Consider the following 19,294-nt stretch of genomic DNA (forward strand, 5'->3'; position numbering starts at 1 on the left):
TAAATCCTGTTCTTAGATGGCTTCTTCATCTTCACGGCGTGGAAAGAAGGCTGCACACCTTCTAAGAAATGCTAGTCCAAATGGGTGGATCAATGATGACGAAGAACGATACAAATTTGGATGTTATAGAAAACTCTTCAAGGTGGTCCCTCACAAGTTCTTGGATGTGGAATTATTCAGAAGGAAGGGGTTTATCTTTCAAGAATGGCTTGTGGATGTTGTTGGTCTTCTAAAATTTGTAGAAATGACTGGTGATTGCTATCATGACCTGGTACAGGTCTTCTACCACAATCTGAAGGTTGTCGATGGTGTTATATGCTCTCTGGTGAAAGGTGTCGATATTAAAATTGATGACGAAATATGGATCTTTTACTGATCTCAAAGCAGAAGGCTTCATGTCTCATGAAAGAAATTCTGAACTTAACCAATGGATCAACAAGAAGAAAATTTATAAGGAATATCTGAGAAGTCCAACAAGGCTAAAGGTATACAAGCCGTATCTACTTGATGGTTTGAAAATGGAAGAAAAAAATGTGTGCTTTTGTACTTACTTGGGTAATACTACCTAGAAGATGTTTACGTGATCGTCTAACTACTGCAGATTTATTTTTGGTTCATGCCATAAAAACCAGGATACCAACCAACTGGGTTGCTGTCATGAGTGAGCACATGATTGAAATTGCAAGTAGTCATGGACATATTCTGCCATATGGTATTTTTATCAGCCGTGTATTGAAGCATCATCAAGTTGATCTTACTGGTGAAAAAACAATTTGGTGCACCGAATAAAATGAAATAGGAAAAGCGGTATTGAGACATAATGGTCTAAAGAAAACAAAAGATGGTTGGGTGTTCAAGGATGTTGACGAAAGTCCTTCTACCTTCACTCCATAGACTGAGTTTGAAAGATTTGTTGTGGATCAATTTCGAATGCTTTCAACAAGAATTTCAAAAGTTGAAAAATCTCTGATCATGATTCACAAGAAATAAGATGAAGACAATGCTCTCATAACTCCCTCAGCAAGTGCATCTGATGATAAAGACGACACAACAGAAGTTGAGTCTATGGCTACATCTGAATCAGATTAGGAAGAAGAGTCCATTTAGTTTATTTTTCTAAAATTAATGTAATTTTTTAATATATTTTAGTATATTTTTGTATGTTTGAACCCTATTTGAAATTTTAATATATATTTTTCGTGGTTATATTTTCATATTTTTCCGTTATTTAATGTTATTATGGGTTTTTTTAAAAAATAGGAAAAAATGAATGTTACGTCGCATATTGTAAAAGTTGACGTCAAAGATCAAGTCCATTTTTATAAATACACTTGCGCATCCTTGATCTAGTCCTCCACTCATAAAATTTAGTCATAACTTGTCATTTGATATCATATTTTTTATGGTTCCTCATAGCTCTTCCAAGGTCACAAAAGTTAGGGTGACGCATGAAAGAGCTATAGGAGACATAAGAAATAAGTTAACAGATTTGGATTTCGTTTCAAGTAGTTCAATTTCAGAAATAAAACAAAAACACAAAATCGACTCCATACTAAAATTCTAAGCCTCTATTCTAATTCAGAATATTTCCATTTAATCCTCCTCACTAGACTCTTCACTTGAATATTCAGTTGGAGAATCATTTTTATTCTTTTTCTCATGGAGAGCGTCTATCGTCTGTTCGAGTCTCCTGAGTTTTTCAACAACAAATCTTTCAAAATTGGTTTCAGGGACGAAGTTGGTGCGGTCTTCATTTAGTACAGGTGTGCTTCCAGTTTGAACCATATTCTCTTCATCCTTGAAGCACCATTCCTTTGTGGTCTTCACAAGGCCAATGGAAGTCAAGGTGTTTCGATTTATCACATTTGAGCAGTTACAAGAGCATTTCTTTTCACCACTAACATCCACACCTTGAAGGGTCAGGATGTTGTTGATAAACACAGCATATGGTAGATGTCGTGCATGTTTGGTTCCACATAACTTCGGTAATCAAATTCATGTTAACTTTTTTCTTGTGTTTTCCTTCTTTTCCTTTACTAAACGAAGACATTTCTTTGTTAACCATGAAGGCATGGGGGAAAACACAGGAAAAAGTTAACACTTATGAATTTCAAGTAGACCCTTTCAAAACCTATCCTACATTACTTCCGCAACCAAATTCATGTTAACTTTTTCCTTTGTTTTTTTTACTTCCTGGTTTTGGTTATAATGTCTTCCATCATCTTTGGTCTTCATTTTAGATTAAGTGTTTTGTAAGAGGAGATTTCCTTTTCAAATCCTCTAAGTTATAGGACGTCGGTGATCCCAAAAAGAAGACGTCAATCACTAGGCCTTTGCGTCCAACACACTCAATATTCGACGTCAACTTTATAAATTTAACTTGTCTTGGAGTTGTTTCCACCATAGGAAATCAAATAGCTCTGAAATCTAATGGTAGAAGACAACTCCAAGACAATTTAAAAAATGATTCATACATTGGTGAATGATGAAGTTGAACATCTTCTTTATATAATTATTTTAGATCATGAAATTGTTTTAGCATTAAACATATTGTGAACCATTATTCTTTTTCCTAAGCGTTTCCCTTTCAGTAAGATAATTTAATCATTTGTGTACTATAAAAAGCATTTTGTTGACTTGAATTTCAAAGGCCACCTTCATATGAACTGAGACCTGAATGTGGCACTTTGAAATTCAAGTGAGCATATTGCAATTTGAGGAACATAAATGCTTCGAAATCTAAGAAAAAAAAACACAAAGGATATAAAAAACATGAACCCTAATATGTTCAACAGAGAAACATGATGTCAGGGATTACACGAAATTTAACCTATATTTATAGATGAAATGACGACGTTCAAACATCATTATAAAAACAGTACATCGTGTAATTATGATTAGAAACTGCCACATTGTATGAACGTCGAAGCCCGCCAAATTCAACGTTCAAACATCATTCACTGAAAAAGAAAAAAATCTCTTTGGATTCTGATACTGTATGAACGTCGAAGTCCCGCCAAATTCGACGTTCAAACATCATTCACTGAAAAAGTAAAAAATCTCTTTGGATTCTGATATTATCTCCTTGCTGACTAAACGAAGACATTTCTATGATAAATAATGATATAGGACGTCATTGATCACAAATATTTGACACAATCTCCATAACTTTGCATCGATTGCAGTCACCACTCGACATTAATCGTATAAATTTAATTTATATTGTAGTTTTTTCCACCATAAGAACTAATTGACGTCCAGCCCCCAACAAAAGACGTTAAAAATATCGTTGGAAAATGCACACCATTAATGTCCCACTGCTCCACAGAGTCGGACGTGCCATTTTATGATTAAAAAATAAAAAGAAAAAAATACTAAAAATTAGATGATCCGCGTAGCAAAACTAAATCATTTTAAAAGCAGTACACATGATTAATATCCTGAACGTGGAAGCCCCGCACAATTCGACGTTCAAACATCATTCACTAAAAAAGTATAAATCTCTTTGGATTCTTAAGAACTCCTTGCTGACTAAACGTAGACATTACTATGATGAATAATGATATAGGACGTCCTCGAGCATAAATATTTGACATTAATATCCTGAACGTCGAAGCCCCGCACAATTCGACGTTCAAACATCATTCACTGAAAAAGTAAAAAATCTCTTTGGATTCTTAAGAATTCCTTGCTGATTAAACGTAGATATTTCTATGATGAGTAATGATATAGGATGTCCTCAACCACAAATATTTGACATTAACTTTCTGAATGTCGAAGCCCTATCGAATTCGACGTTCAATCATCATTCATTGAAAAAGTAAAAAATCTCTTTGGATTCTTATGAACTCCTTGCTGACTAAACGTAGACATGTCATTGAGCAGTCTTTCGCATCCAATGCACTCAACATTCGACGTCAAATTTATAAATTTAATTTGTCTTGGAGTTGTTTTCACCATAAGAAATCAAATAGCTTTGGAATCTAATGGTAGAAGACAACTCCAAGACAATTTAAAAAATGATTCATACATAGTTCAATGTTGATGTTGAACATCTTCTTTATATAACTATTTTAGATCATAAAATCATTTCAGCATTAAACATATTGTGAACCATATTTCTTTTTCCCAACCACTTTCCTTTCAGTAAGATAACTTAATCATTTCTTTACTGTAAAATTCATTTTGTTCACTTGAATATCAAAGGCCACCTTCATATGAACTGAGACATGAATGAGGCACTTTGACATACAAGCGAGAAAATTGCAATTTAAAGAACAAACATATTTTGAAATCTATGGATAGCAAAAGGCCAAGGAGATAAAAAACATGAATCCTAATATGTTCAATACGGAAACTGGAAGCCAGGGATTACGTGATGGATGCAATATTTATAGATGAACCGATGACGTACATCGTGTAATTATGCTTACTGACTATCTTGTCTAAACGTCAAGGCCCCTCTGAATTCGACGTTCAAACATCAATAGTTTTTCGCATCGAATGCACTCAACATTCGACTTGAACATAATAAATATAATTTGTTTTGGAGTTGTTTCAACCATAAGAAATCAAATAGCTCTGAAATCTAATGGTAGAAGACAACTCCAAGACAATTTAAAAACCGATTCATACATAGTTCAATGTTGAAGTTGAACATCTTCTTTATATAATTATTTTAGATCATAAAATAGTTTCACCATTAAACATATTGTGAGCCATATTTCTTTTTCCCAAGCACTTTCCTTTCAGTAAGATAACTTAATCATTTCTTTACTGTAAAAAGCATTTTGTTCACTTGAATATCAAAGGCCACCTTCATATGAACTGAGACATGAATGAGGCACTTTGAAATTCAACTAAGCAAATTGCAATTTAAAGAACATACATGTTCAGATATCTATGGAAAAGAAAATGGAAAGGAGATAAAAAACATGAATCATAATATGTCAAATACGGAAACAGGAGGCAGGGATTATGTGAAATTCAAGCTATATTTACAAATGAACTTATGACGTACATCGTGTAATTATGCTTAGTAACTGCCACACTCCACCTTCTTGTATGAACATCGAAGCCCCGCCGAATTTGATGTTCAAACATCATTCAATAAATTTAGTTTGATTCATTCAAAAACAAAATGATGTCCCGCTCCCCAAAAATTGTCTACTTTTGAATCATCCGCGAAGAAGGTGAGATTTAGAGGGCTTGAAGTTAAAAAGTTTGATGTGCCCCTCTATATTCATATAATTCCATTCTCAATTTTGCTAAGTTAATATAATCGATTCTAAGTAATAAAGAATCGATTCAAAGCGTTATAAATTAAGAAATGCAAAGAATGTTATTCATAATATTTTCCTAATAATGTTATTCAGACTATTTTTTTATATCATAATCATTTATACTAATAACTAATTATTAAATTATTCAGAATAATTTATCTCAATGTGACAAATAAAAGTTGTTCTGAGAGTTCGTTTGATCTTTGATCGTCGTCGCTTTTAAATTCGAGTTTTTTTATAGAAGCTTATGTGGGAGTCGTGATCACTCCATTTCAAATGTACAGACCAATAAAATAGTCACATAGTATATTGTCAAAAAAGTTGTTAACATATAGTTGGTTCCTAAAAAAATTTTGTTTTTCCTAGAATTCTGACAAATCTCTTTCATGACCTTGCTCGTCCGTCTTGACTTTTTTAAATTTTACTTATGGTTCATAAGACAAAGATGGAAACGCCACAATATAGGTATAAATTTTTAAGGCACCCAATTAAGCAACCCTACAAGAAATATTTGCCACAAAGATGTTAATCTTTGATAAGAATCAGAGAACCAAGAACCAAAAGAATCCTCTCTCAACATTGCAAATGCAAATTTATGACTTCCAAAATGTCTACATATGTATTTGGTGTCCCTATTTGTAGGTATAAATGTTTAAGGACCCTAAGAAACCCTAAAAGAAAGATTCTCCACAAAGATGTTAATCTTTGATAAGAAAAAGACAATTTATTTTTGTTAACATATTGTTGGTCCCTAAGAAAATTTTTGTTGTTCCTAGAATTCTGACAAATCTCTTTGATGACCTTGCCGTCCGTCTCGACCTTTTTTAAATTTTACTTATGGTTCATAAGACAATGATGGAAACGCCACAATATAGGTATAAATGTTTAAGGCACCTAAGAAACCCTAAATTAAATATTTGCCACAAAGATGTTAATCTTTGATAAGAATCAGAGAACCAAGAACCAAAAGAATCCTCTCTCAACATTGCAAATGCAAATTTATGACTTCCAAAATGTCTACATATGTATTTGGTGTCCCTATTTGTAGGTATAAATGTTTAAGGACCCTAAGAAACCCTAAAAGAAAGATTCTCCACAAAGATGTTAATCTTTGATAAGAAAAATACAATTTATTTTTGTTAACATATCGTTGGTCCCTAAGAAAATTTTTGTTGTTCCTAGAATTCTGACAAATCTCTTTGATGACCTTGTCGTCCGTCTCAACCTTTTTTTAAATTTTACTTATGGTTCATAAGACAATGATGGAAACGCCACAATATAGGTATAAATGTTTAAGGCACCTAAGAAACCCTAAATTAAATATGTGCCACAAAGATGTTAATCTTTGATAAGAATCAGAGAACCAAGAACCAAAAGAATCCTCTCTCAACATTGCCAAGTCCTTAACAAACCTTAAATGTTTATGGCACCTTTATTCTTATTCTCCGAACATTCATTTTGGGTCAACTAGTCTCCACCGTCAAACTTAATCTGCCTTAATTTTTGACCCAACCCATTATGCTTAATTTTTGGTCTAGATCTGTCTAACTACTCCCCATACACACGGTCTCTTCTCGATATTTGACCTGGTATGATGCATCTTTGTTGTTAACTTGTCTAAATATTTTTGGATAATTATACTTTGACAACATTTTTTTAACAACATTTTTTTCTAACTGACCTATCTTCATTTTTGTCCAAAATATTCTATCTTAACACCTTTAGTTTATCGGTCAACTTATTTTTTTCTCAAACTTAAGGTATTATAATTTAAAAATGAATCAAAGTCTTTTAGTATAATCATACTTATATTTAACCTAAAACATTCATTTCAAATTACTTTAAATAATATAATAATATTTATTACGATTTTAATTATTGTGATCTATAACTAAATTCAATTCTCATAAAATATTATTATTATTATTTTTCATATGAAATTAAATTAATATTTTAAACAAATAAAATTTTATTTTCTTTAAATTTCAGCGACGAAAGCACAGAAAAAGAAGAAAACCTCGAATATCAATAACGTTGCATTTCTAATGGGAGGTTATCTTAAAATGTAAATATTATATTGAAATATAATGGTAATGGGAGGTCATGAGTGGTTTTATAAAGGAAAAAAGAAAAATAGGATGCGGGAGGATGAAGAAGAAAATGTCGAATACCCTAAACTTCGACGTCTTTTTCTAACTCTTTGTCTTATGACTGACAATTAGTACGTGGATGACCTCTATAATTCAATGTCTCCTTGATATATTTTAAGAAGAGAAGTTATGAAGTTAAGAAGTCGAGATTGTGAAAGACGTTCCTAGAATTCTATTCAGAAATGACTTCTCCATCGCCATCATCAAGAGGAAAAGAGAAGGTTTCCCGGGTTAGAAGAAACGCAACCCCATCTGGATGGATAAGTGATCGAGCCATGTGAGCAAATTTTTTATACTGGAAAGATATAAAAAAGTAGTTCCTCACAAGTATCTAGACCTGCAATTGTTCAAGAAAGAAGGGTTCCTTTTTTAAGAATGGATTGCATATCAAGGGCTTACTGATTTTGTGCAGATGAAAGGACATTTCTATCCATATTTGGTTGAGGTTTTCTACACAAACCTGAGGGTTGTAAATGTGGTCATTCACTCAAGGGTCAAAGGTGTTAACATTACTATTAATGATAATGTTTGGTTAGATATTGTTGGACTGAAAGCTGAAGGTTTCGATTCTCATATCCGTGATTCTGAGTCAAACAGATGGCTAACAAAGAGAGCTATATATATAAACTGCTTAAGATATCCAGGAAGGTACAAGGTGGATAAGCAGTACCTACATGATGGCTTAAACAAGGAGGAGAAAATGATTGCTTATGTCCTAACTTGGCTACTGCTGCATGGAAGATTGAACGAGGACAGAATGTCAACATAAGATGTATTTCTGTTGAATGCTATCAAGACTAGAATCCCAACCAATTGGGTTGCGGTATTATAAGACCGTATGATCGTTGTAGGTCATAAATATGCACACAAATTGCCATATGGAGTATTTATCAGCCTGATGTTGATACTCCAAGGAGTAGATGTATCTCAAGAAGTCAGACTTATGTGCAACAAGTCACAAGAAATTGGTATACTAAGTTTGTTTTCTATTGGGCTAGAAAGGACTGTAAATGGATGGTTCTTCAGAGATGAGCTAACTGTTGGAAGTACACCTACTCCTACTGTAGATCATATTGCCTTCATTCTAGAAACTGATTTTGAGAAATATGTTGTTGATCAATTTAGGAAGAAGTCAAAAAGGGATGAGAGAGTTGAAGATACTCTTTTCAGATGGCAGAAGAAGGGAAACAAGAATGGCATTGGCTTTGAAGATTGAATGGAATCTTCTTCGTAAGAATAAGGATTACTTTTCTATGTGGATTTTTTTTATATATTTTGTAATCATGGCATTAAGTCACCTCTGGTTTTATGTACTGCTTCGGTTTTATTTTGAAATGAATTAAAGATTTATTTTAGTAAACGATATGTGAATTGTGAATGTTGATTGCATTGTTATGTGGACTAACCCTCAATCCAGTTGAAAAGAGAAGATTATGCTGTTCTGATATTGATCAAAAATTGATCACTGGTTTAAAAGTTCAAATTTCAGTACACTGCTAACTTGAATCGATTAAGGAAGAAGTAAAAAGAAAAAATTTCATGTCTGATTTTAAAGAAAAAAGAATCATAAGAGCGCCACATTTTGCTATTGTCGGAAGAATAAAACGTCGAAGCCCCATCGAATATGACGTTCTATTAAGCACACAATTAATGCTCGTAAGTACTTCAATTCCCTTCACGTCCCAGCCCGGCAGCCTACGACGTTCTATGGGAGGGCAGAAAAGAAAAAAAAGATCCGAAAGTATGGTACTTTTAGGCAGAAGAACAAAACGTCGAATTCCAACAGAACTCGACGTTCTGTTAATGCCCTCGTGTTTAAAAGAAACAACTAAAAAGAAATAAAAAGGTATAAACTTGTGGCTTCCAATACTACGTCCAAGCCCCTTCAAATTGGACGTAACCTTTCCAATTTATAAGATAAAATAAATAAAAAAGGCGCACTGTTTTAAGAGAAAACGTCGAATGGTAAGACCAAGTATCGTTCTCCTAAAGGACTCACGGCCTAGTTAGTTATATGATTTCTTGATTATTTAAGACTTGTGAACAAATTCTTGAGGTTCCAAATGCAAAAGACAATAAGTAAACATGTATGCATGAGTTTTGATCAATGGAAAAGAGGAACACAAACACTTGAACGAATTAGATGGATGAGTATGTTGTTGGGGTAATCAATTTCATCTTATCCACTCTCATATATTTTAGGAATTCATCATTCTTTTCATCAATGTTAATGCCACTCTCTAAATCTCCTTGCAAGAAAGCCTATCCTTAATTACGAGTTCATACAATTCCTGGCATCCCTAATAATAAATTCTGAAGCACAGAAGCTTAAAGGCAACCAATCCTCACATCCCTATGTCTAGGAAATATGCTATTGGGAGAATTTCCCCAGATCTAGATTTCCCCGTATGTTCCCATATCAACAAAGTCAATAATCATGACATCGAATGAGTTAAACAATGCATGCTTTGAGCAAAGAGGAAAAACCCTAACTAATGAATAAAGAAAGCATGTATCTCAAATAATGAAAGAATGAAAGATAGAACCCTAGAAAGTTGAGTAGGTAGCCTTAGCATCCAAAATCTTCCTCCAAGGGGTGGAAAGGTGAGTGTTTGCTTCGTACTCTGCCAAAGATACAAACCCTAGGAAGTCCTAAAGCTTATATACTATTAGAAATATTACAGAAAAGTGGGCCTAAGCCCTTAATAGTGCCGCTCAGCGGCAAACTACCGCTCAACGGTAGGTGCATGAGTTGACTCTTCCCCTCAGCGGCATTTTTACCCCTCAGTGGAGCCAACGGTAGTTCATCAATGCCGCTCAGTGGTAAACTGGCGCTGAGCAGTACTTGCGACTTCTCTTCTTTTGCACTTTTTGAGTTCTTTTCTGATTCCATCTCTATCCTTCTTCACTTTTTTCATCAAATTCACCTTAAAACCTGCATAAAACACTGAAATCAAGCATAAACCTATCCACCTCTCTTATTTCCAAAAATATAAACAAAAGCATGATTTCAAGCTAGTTTCTAAGTGTTAAAGGTTGTTTTTAGTATCAATTTTAAGCATAAAAATAATAGTTTTTCAATTGTTATCACAACCCCAAACTTAGAACTTTGCTTGTCGTCAAGCAAACAAGATGTAACTCAATCTTCTACCAATCAATACAATGGTTCACTCCATTCAAAAATCCTCTTTTCAAGATAAGTAAGTACTTCAGTTAAGCTGATGACAACAACTTCAATCAAGACATGCACATGCTTTAGTGTTCATATAATCACCTAGTATCCAACAAATGCTTCTTTTCATGAATGATCAATCAACTAAGTATGGATGTTCATGTGCTCATGGAATCTTTCCTCACTAGATAAAGTGTTTCACTCAAACACAAGTGTATAAGAGGTCATCACTCATTCATTCTACTATCACAATGTTACATGAATAGACTTTGCCTTTCATTTAACCATAATCAAATACATTCACAAACATGCATCATCACAAGGACTTTTCAATGGCTTATAATGTGGCTGGGCTAACAAGAACATTGGTTTTTCTAGATCACAAAACCCTTGAGTTAAGAGAATCATATAGACACAATCATTCTTATTTATTCCCAACTTTCTTTTGCATTGAGCTTTGCTTTTTCTTCTTTTCTTTCTTTATTCTTTTTCTTTTCTTTTTCATATATCTAAGCTCTTAGCTCAATGTTTTCAATTTCCCTTTCATAACTTTTCAACAACCCCACACTTGAACATTTATCAATACCACAACATATTTTCTACTTAACTCAAGGTAAAACTTTTCACAAAGGGTTTTCAAATTAGGTTCAAGGCTAAGGGTTCAAAGGATAGAACACATAGTGCTCTCTTTTGTGGGCTAAAATCATGCATTTGGCTAATAAAAGGGTTACCAACAAATGGCCTTGATCATATGATGCAAACAAGCAATTGATTCAATCATAGAAAACCTGGGCAAAATCATTCATGCTTTCAAAGTAATAGCATTCAATCTCAAAAACTCTGGAGCTCAAAACCTCACATATAAGCTCATTCACATTCCACATATACACATCCTGCTTAGTATCATAATCATAATCACAACATCATGCATTTGTTCACAAAGCTTTTGAATCACCTGTATAAGCATATAATGTGCACAATCTCAACATCAATCAATATCAAAGCATCATCAAGCATTACTTATCAAACCATCATAACAGACAAAGTTTTCAATTGAGTACATCAAACCCTATTCTAAAAACAGAAGCAAATAAGTTCAGAACAAAACAGAAGATAAAAACAAATCCTGCTCTAGTGCTGATAGCATCCATCAGTAAATGCTATCTCAACTCCTCCTCTTCCTCATCTTCAGCATACTCAAATGCGTCATCCTCAGCATCATCAGCAACATCTTCATCCATGGCTGAAGCTTCAGCTGCTCCATCTCTGTTGCCTTGGGCCTGCTCCTCTGGCCAAGCTACCACATTATGGAATTCATCCATAGTCCACCTGTGTGCTGGAGGTGTATCATACATTCCAACAATCATCTCAGGTGTGGCCACCTACTCTTTGTGGATAGACTGCAACTGTGCACCTATAAGAGACGTATACATGTCCCTCATTTGGAAGGGCTCTGCTTCATGTGTCTCGGCAGATGCCTGACTCTGTGCTTGTCCTCTTTCTCTACGAGTACGGCGTGGTGGAACTGGCTGAGCTGCCTCCTCACCTCCACAGTGTTGTTTGTAATAGGCCTCATCAATTGCTTTCCTTGGCCTCTCAAATGGTGGAGCAGAAGTATCCACCCCAGCTATCTTGCATAGGTGTGTGATCAAAGACGGATGTCCTAAGGGTGCTTTGCTGTTTGTTGTGTTAGCACACACCCTTATCTCATTAGCTATTACCTGTCCAATATTGACATTCAAGTTCCTGATCGCGCAGTAAAGGAGGAGTGCCCTTCTAAGAGTGATGTCTGAAACATGAGAACATGGCTGAATGTTGGCATGAGAAAATGCCATCCAATACTTTGCAAGAGGATTCAAGTCAGTCCTCCTAATGTTCACCACAAAACCAGTTCTGTTCCTCTGAAAATGTCCTCTAGGTACACACAGAACACTCTCCACATCATCAAAATCAATGCCTTCTTCCATACATAGAGCAAACTGGCACTACTCACCAGCCCATATAGTACCCAAGAAGCTGTTAATAGAGTCAGGATCATACCTAATAGTGTGGCCTTTGTCATAGCCTAGGTAATCCTCAGCCGGATAATCACCAATCTTCCTTGCATTGGTGTAAAATTCTTTCACCACAGCTATATTGGCTGGTGCAAGGTATGTGGCTAGCTTCCCCCAATCACTTCCCAGCAGTTGCTCTCCAAATTGAGGAGCAAAGTTAGGTATCATTCCATCTTTCCTCTCCATAAGAAGCCTCCTATCTTGGACCACCTTGAAATGCTTCTCATGTTTGCGAGATAGGAACCTACTAGAGTGGGGTTGTTCTGGTTCCTTTTCTTTCCTTTTCGATGCCATGGTCTTCACTCTTTTGCCTAAAGAGGATGCCATTCCTACATCAAACACATATTACAAAACCACAAGACATATTGTTAATTATTAGGAAACCAAAAACAACATCCTAAATCCATGCTAAACCACCGTTGAGGGTCAAAATCACCCCTCAGCGCCACCAGTGCATCAATCCAGTACACAATTCAGCAAAAGTTCCAAGTCTGTCAGAGTGCCGCTCAACGGCAATTTACCCATGTGCGGTGATTCTACAGATTTTTGAAAAAAATCTTTTGACCTTTCCTAACTCCACCCACATACAATTTTCATGCTTCCAGATCAAAATCAATCAGTTTAATCGGTTCAAATATCAATTAATTCATCAAATCATGCATAGGAATAAAAACCCCTAAAAATTTCATGCTTCAACAATCAAATTCATGCTCAAGAACCCTAGAATGAAAAATGCTTGACTTACTTGGGTGGAGATGCTAAATGAGTAGAGAATGCTTTCAACTTGTGAAGAACAATGATGCTCTCTCCCAACCCCAAACTTAGATGGAAAACTAGTGAGAAAGGGAGTGGAAAGGAGATTTTCTCAAGAGGAATGAATGGGAAATTGTAGAGAACCTTTGGAAAAGTATGTAGGAGTGTGTGTTCAGAGAAGAATCTAAAAATAGAGGCCAAGGCGCGATATAGGGTATAAAAAATACCCTAATGGGCTCGGGTTCCGCTAAGGGCAACCTAAGCCCATCTGCGACACTACCGCTCAGCGACGCTTTCGTGAAGTGCTTTTCTTCTTCCTAGCTTAACCTAGGTGCCTCCTACTTATACCCCTCACTTGCTCCCTGCAAATAAATTCTCAGATCACTCATGCATCCAAATCCCTATCATGCAACTAAAGCAGAACAAACAAAAATATAATCAATCAACTAGGTTGCCTCCCAGGTAGCGCTTGTTTAACGTCACGAGCCTGACCCAAACATCCACCAACACCAATCAGTAGGTGTCAAACCTAGTATCTTTCAGTAGATACTTAACCACCTAGCATCCTTCAGTAGATGCTATACCCAAAAATTTACAGAAGTAATGTCCAACTTTAAAAAAATTTACAAAACCAAAATAAAACCAAAAGAAAAATTGTCCTCAAATCACTAGAATGCCTTCCAGCAAGCGCTCTTTTAACGTCACTAGCTTGACCCAATAAAGCTCATGTTCCATCTTCATGATTGATGTTCATATCACACCAACTCATCAACTGCTTCCGGTCCACTTTTCTGACTCTTCTAGAATGTGGAGATTCTATCCCTATCACCCCATTTTCTTTGTAGTCTTTCACAACCCACAACTTGTTTTTGAATTTCACACTTTTACCAAGTTGGAATCGTTCTTACATCCAGTCATTATGGACTTTTCTTCCTTTCCCAATCTTTTCTTCTTCCTGTACCTCAAACAAAAAACAATGTTTACCTTTGGCATTTTGCTTTTCATCTTCAGGGCTAGTCATGAGTACATCTTGATATGTAGCTTTATGACCAGCTTCTTCCTCCTGCATCCGCCTCTCTTCTTTGAAAACATCTACAACAACTCTTTCTTCTCGGTCTTGGAATACCACTATGCCTTCATCCACATCAATGATGGCTTTGGCTGTTTTCATAAACGGTCTTCCGAGAATAATGGGTATCCTTTCACTCTCCATCTCCATTACCACAAAGTCCACCAAGAACTGTAGTTTGCCTACACAAACTATAACATCCTCGACTATACTATAGGGATTCTTTGAGGATCCATCTGCCATATATAAATTCATCTTTGTAGGCTTCACATCAAGGTCACCAATCTGCTCAAGTAAGGAATAAGGCATCAAGTTAACACTTGATCCTAAATCAAGTAAAGCCTTCTTTATCTTATCCTTTTCTTCCCTATAGCGCATGGAATGGAGAAACCTCCTGGATCTTTTGCTTTTAGAGGGAATGACTTCTTTTTATCAGCTTTATACTCCTTTGTCTCATCATCTCTACGTCTTTTCTTTGTAGAGACTTCTTCCTCAGGCTTTGTATAAACTGCAATGTGCTGTAATATCTCCTTCCAAGGTACATCATTATCCAACATCTTGAATATTTCTGTAAAATCAAATTGTTTCTCATGATCTGTTGGAAAAGGAAGAATATCTTCACTCTTTATCTCTCTTATCTCTTCTTTCTCTTTTCTCTCTTCTTTTTCTTTTTCTCTTTTTTTTCTCTCTTCTTTTTCTTTCTCTCCTTCTAACTCAACTGTTTCAACATTCACACTCACCAACACCTTACATTCTTCCCTAGGGTTAACCTCAGTATTAGCCCCTAAATTTTTGTTAGGCCTTGCTTCCAACTGCTTAGTAATTTGACCCATTTGCATCTCCAAGTTCTTAATAGCAGCTTTAGTGCTCTTTTGAGTGGATTCAATTTTCTGTATGAATTACTGAAGAGTTTCTTCCATCCTTATTGATCTTTCATTAAGTATAGACATTTGTTGCCATAAGGTTGGTTGTTGTTGTTGCTTGTTAAATTGCCCGTCTTGTTCAGCTTGCCCACTTTGTCCTTGACCAATGCTTGGGTGTGGTTTCTACCCTTGATTGAAATTCCCCTGACAGTATGGAAATTGATTGGCCATGAAGTTAACATCCTCTAAAGCTTCTGCTGGAAGGGCGCATTGACCGTTGATATGGTCACCCCCACATAATTCACACAAATGTGGTTCAACCTGTGCAATAGTCTTTAACTCTTTTGGCAGTTGTGCAAGTGTTTTTGCGAGATTCTCCAATTGTTGAGTTAGTATCTTGTTCTGAGCTAGCAAGGCATCATTGGATTGCAACTGTAGAACTCCTTTTTGTTGAATAGGAGCTCCTCTTTCACTGTTCAGCTCATTATCATTAGTAGCCATGTTTTCAATTATTTCCGTGGCTTCCTCTAGAGTCTTCCATTTGATATTGCCTCCAACTGAGGCGTCAAGCATCATCTTGGTTTGTGAACCAAGAGCTCCAAGGAAGATTAGGACTACTTCTACTTCGTCAAATCCATGCGTGGGAGTCTTTCTTAATAGGCTTTTGTATCTGTCCCATGCATGACCTAGTGATTCTTCCATGCCTTGCCTGAAAGATGACATCTCTTGCTTTCCTTTATTTACCTTAGATTGTGGGAAGTATTTGTTCAAGAACTTTGTCACCACAACATCCCACTCTGTAAAGCTCCCTTCTGGAAAAGAGTTCAACCAAAGCTTAGCGTTGCCTCCTAATGAAAATGAAAACAGGCTAAGTTTGATTGCTTCGTCAGACACCCCATTTATCTTCACTGTATTGCAAATTTCATTAAAGGTTGTGAGGTGCTCATATGGGCTTTCGTGAGACAACCCATTAAATTGATTACTCTTAACCAGTTGGATTAATGCTGGTTTCACCTCCATATTAGCTGCATTGACCCTCGGTCTTGCTATGCTATTGAAATGTTGAGGGCCAACTACATTAGTGTAATCTGCAAGAGTCCGTCTGACATTATTATTCTCCATCTCCTCAGTGCTATGGTAAGAACCTTGTGGTGAAGGTTGTAAGAGATCTTCCGGAGGAGGGAAAAGTTCTCTAGATGTACGGATTCTTCTCCTCCGTCTACTCTCGTCTAAGCCTTCAAGAAGAGGTTCCGAGGTTTTCTTGCTTCTAGCTCGAATTGCTTCCTGCATACACAAGAAAATAAGTCCCTAGAAAAATTTGTTAGCACAAAAAGATATAGAAGAAGATATAAAATAAGAGATAAGAAGATTAAATAAAAACAGAAAAAAACAAAAATAGAAAAATAAAATAAAAATAGAAAAAAATAAAAACAGAAACTAAAATAAAATAAAATAAAATAAAAAAATAAAATAAAAACCGAAAAATAAAAACAGAAAATAAAAACAGAAATTCAAATTTCAAAATTCAAAATTCAAGTCATAGATAATCAATAATCACACAAATAACCTAGTTAAACCACGTGTCCCCGGCAACAGCGCCAAAAACTTGATGACAAATTTATGAACACTAAAAAACGGCGCCAAAAACTTGTTTAACCCTCGGCAAGTGTGACCGAATCGTATCAAGTAATAAACTCGGTAAGACCAAGTATCGTTCTCCCAAAGGACTCACGGCCTAGTTAGTTATATGATTTCTTGATTATTTAAGACTTGTGAACAGATTCTTGGGGTTTCAAATGAAAAAGACAATAAGTAAACATGTATGCATGAGTTTTGATCAATGGAAAAGAGGAACACAAACACTTGAACGAATTAGATGGATGAGTATGTTGTTGGGGTAATCAATTTCATCTTATCCACTCTCATATATTTTAGGAATTCATCATTCTTTTCATTAATGTTAATGCCACTCTGTAAATCACCTTGCAAGAAAGCCTATCCTTAATTACGAGTTCAAACAATTCCTGTCATCCCTAATAATTAATTCTGAAGCACAGAAGCTTAAAGGCAACCAACCCTCACATCCCTATGTCTAGGCAATATGCTATTGGGAGAATTTCCCCGGATCTAGATTTCCCTGTATGTTCCCATATTGACAAAATCAATAATCATGACATCGAATGAGTTAAACAATGCATGCTTTGAGCAAAGAGGAAAAACCCTAACTAATGATGAAAGAAAGCATGTATCTCAAATAAGATGTTTAAACACAAGTTCCATATATGTGAGTTTCAAAAGATTACATTGATTCACCAACAACAATACAAAGTTTAGTTCACCATATTCATGGTGAAACTAGATGAACAATAATGAAAGAATGAAAGATAGAACCCTAGAAATTTGAGTAGGTAGCCTTAGCATCCAAAATCTTCCTCCAAGGGGTGGAAAGGTGAGTGTTTGCTTCGTACTCTGCCAAAGATACAAACCCTAGGAATTCCTAAAGCTTATATACTATTCGAAATATTGTAGAAAAGTGGGCCTAAGCCTAAAATAGTGTCGCTCAGCGGTAAGTGCGTGAGTTGATTCTTTCCCTCAGCGACATTTTCACCCCTCAGCGGAGCCAACGGGAGTTCATGAGTGCCGCTCAGCGGTAAACTGGCGCTGAGCGGTACTTGCGGCTTCTCTTCTTTTTCACTTTTTGTGTTATTTTCTGATTCCATCTCTATCCTTCTTGACTTCTTTCATAAAATTCACCTTAAAACCTGCATAAAACACTAAAATCAAGCATAAACCTGTCTAGCTCTCTTATTTCCAAAAATATAAACGAAAGCATGATTTCAAGCTAGTTTTTAAGTGTTAAAGGTTGCTTATAGTATCAATTTTAAGCATAAAAATAACAGTTTTTCAATTGTTATCAGGAACTAAACCTATATGTTGTTGGGAAAGATGTAACCTCTTAAACTCTCATGTATTGAATTGATTCTTGATTATATATGCTTTACTTCATTAATTGTTAGGGTTTTTCCTCTACACTCTATGCATGATCTCTTTAACTCATTCAATTGCATGGTCATTGATTTTGTCGATATGGACACATACGGGGAAATCTAGAATTGGAGAAATTCTCACAGAAGCAATATTACCTAGACATAGGAATTGGAGGATCGATTGTCTTTAAGCTTCTGTGCAAATATAATGCATGATTAATTGCTAGGGAGACAAGACATTATGAACTAGTGATCACTAGTGCAAAATTGGAACGTCACCCAATAGACGTCCGTCCACAAAACCCGAACGTAAATAATTGACCGGTGGCATAAATGTAAACAAGTGGGATTGTAGACGTCCGTCCTGGAGGGGCCCCGACGTCTATAATATTATAGACGTCCGGCCCCCTCTGACAGATGTTTAAAAGGCTGAACGCATTAACTCTTCAACTACCCTATCAGCAACTTAGACGTCCGTCCGGGAGGGGCCGAACGTCTGGGCCCTCCAAGCACGGACGTCTCAAAGGCTGAACGCATTAACTCTTCAACTACCCTGTCAGCAACTTAGACGTCCGTCCGGGAGGGGCCGAACGTCTAAAATATTATAGACGTCCGGCCCCCTCTAACGGACGTCTAAAAGGCTGACGGGGAAGTTGAAGAGTTCATTGCTTCAGCCTTTTAAATGTCCGTTAGAGGGGCCCCGACGTCTATAATATTATAGACGTCCGACCCCCTCCAGGACGGACGTCTAAAAGGCTGAACGCAATTAACTCTTCAACTACCCTGTCAGCCTCTTAGACGTCCTTTCTGGAGGGGCCGGACGTCTATAATATTATAGACGGCGGGGCCCCTCTAACGGACGTCTAAAATCCCCCGCGAATATCAATATTTAAAACCAGAAGACGTCATATTAGTGACTGCCCTGACGTCTAGAGTATTATAGACGTCGGGGCCTCCCAGTAAC

General features: G+C 36.1%; 1 pseudogene; it reads right to left on the bottom strand.

Moving 5' to 3' along the window:
* Positions 1–1,593: 1,593 nt before the first annotated feature.
* On the bottom strand, positions 1,594–17,374 carry LOC148205236 (uncharacterized; annotated as a pseudogene).
* Positions 17,375–19,294: the final 1,920 nt, after the last annotated feature.

The sequence above is a fragment of the Vigna umbellata genome, chromosome 1 (genome assembly GCF_029865625.1).
Source record: "Vigna umbellata cultivar VRB3 chromosome 1, Vumbellata_1.0, whole genome shotgun sequence".
NCBI classification, from domain to species: domain Eukaryota; kingdom Viridiplantae; phylum Streptophyta; class Magnoliopsida; order Fabales; family Fabaceae; genus Vigna; species Vigna umbellata.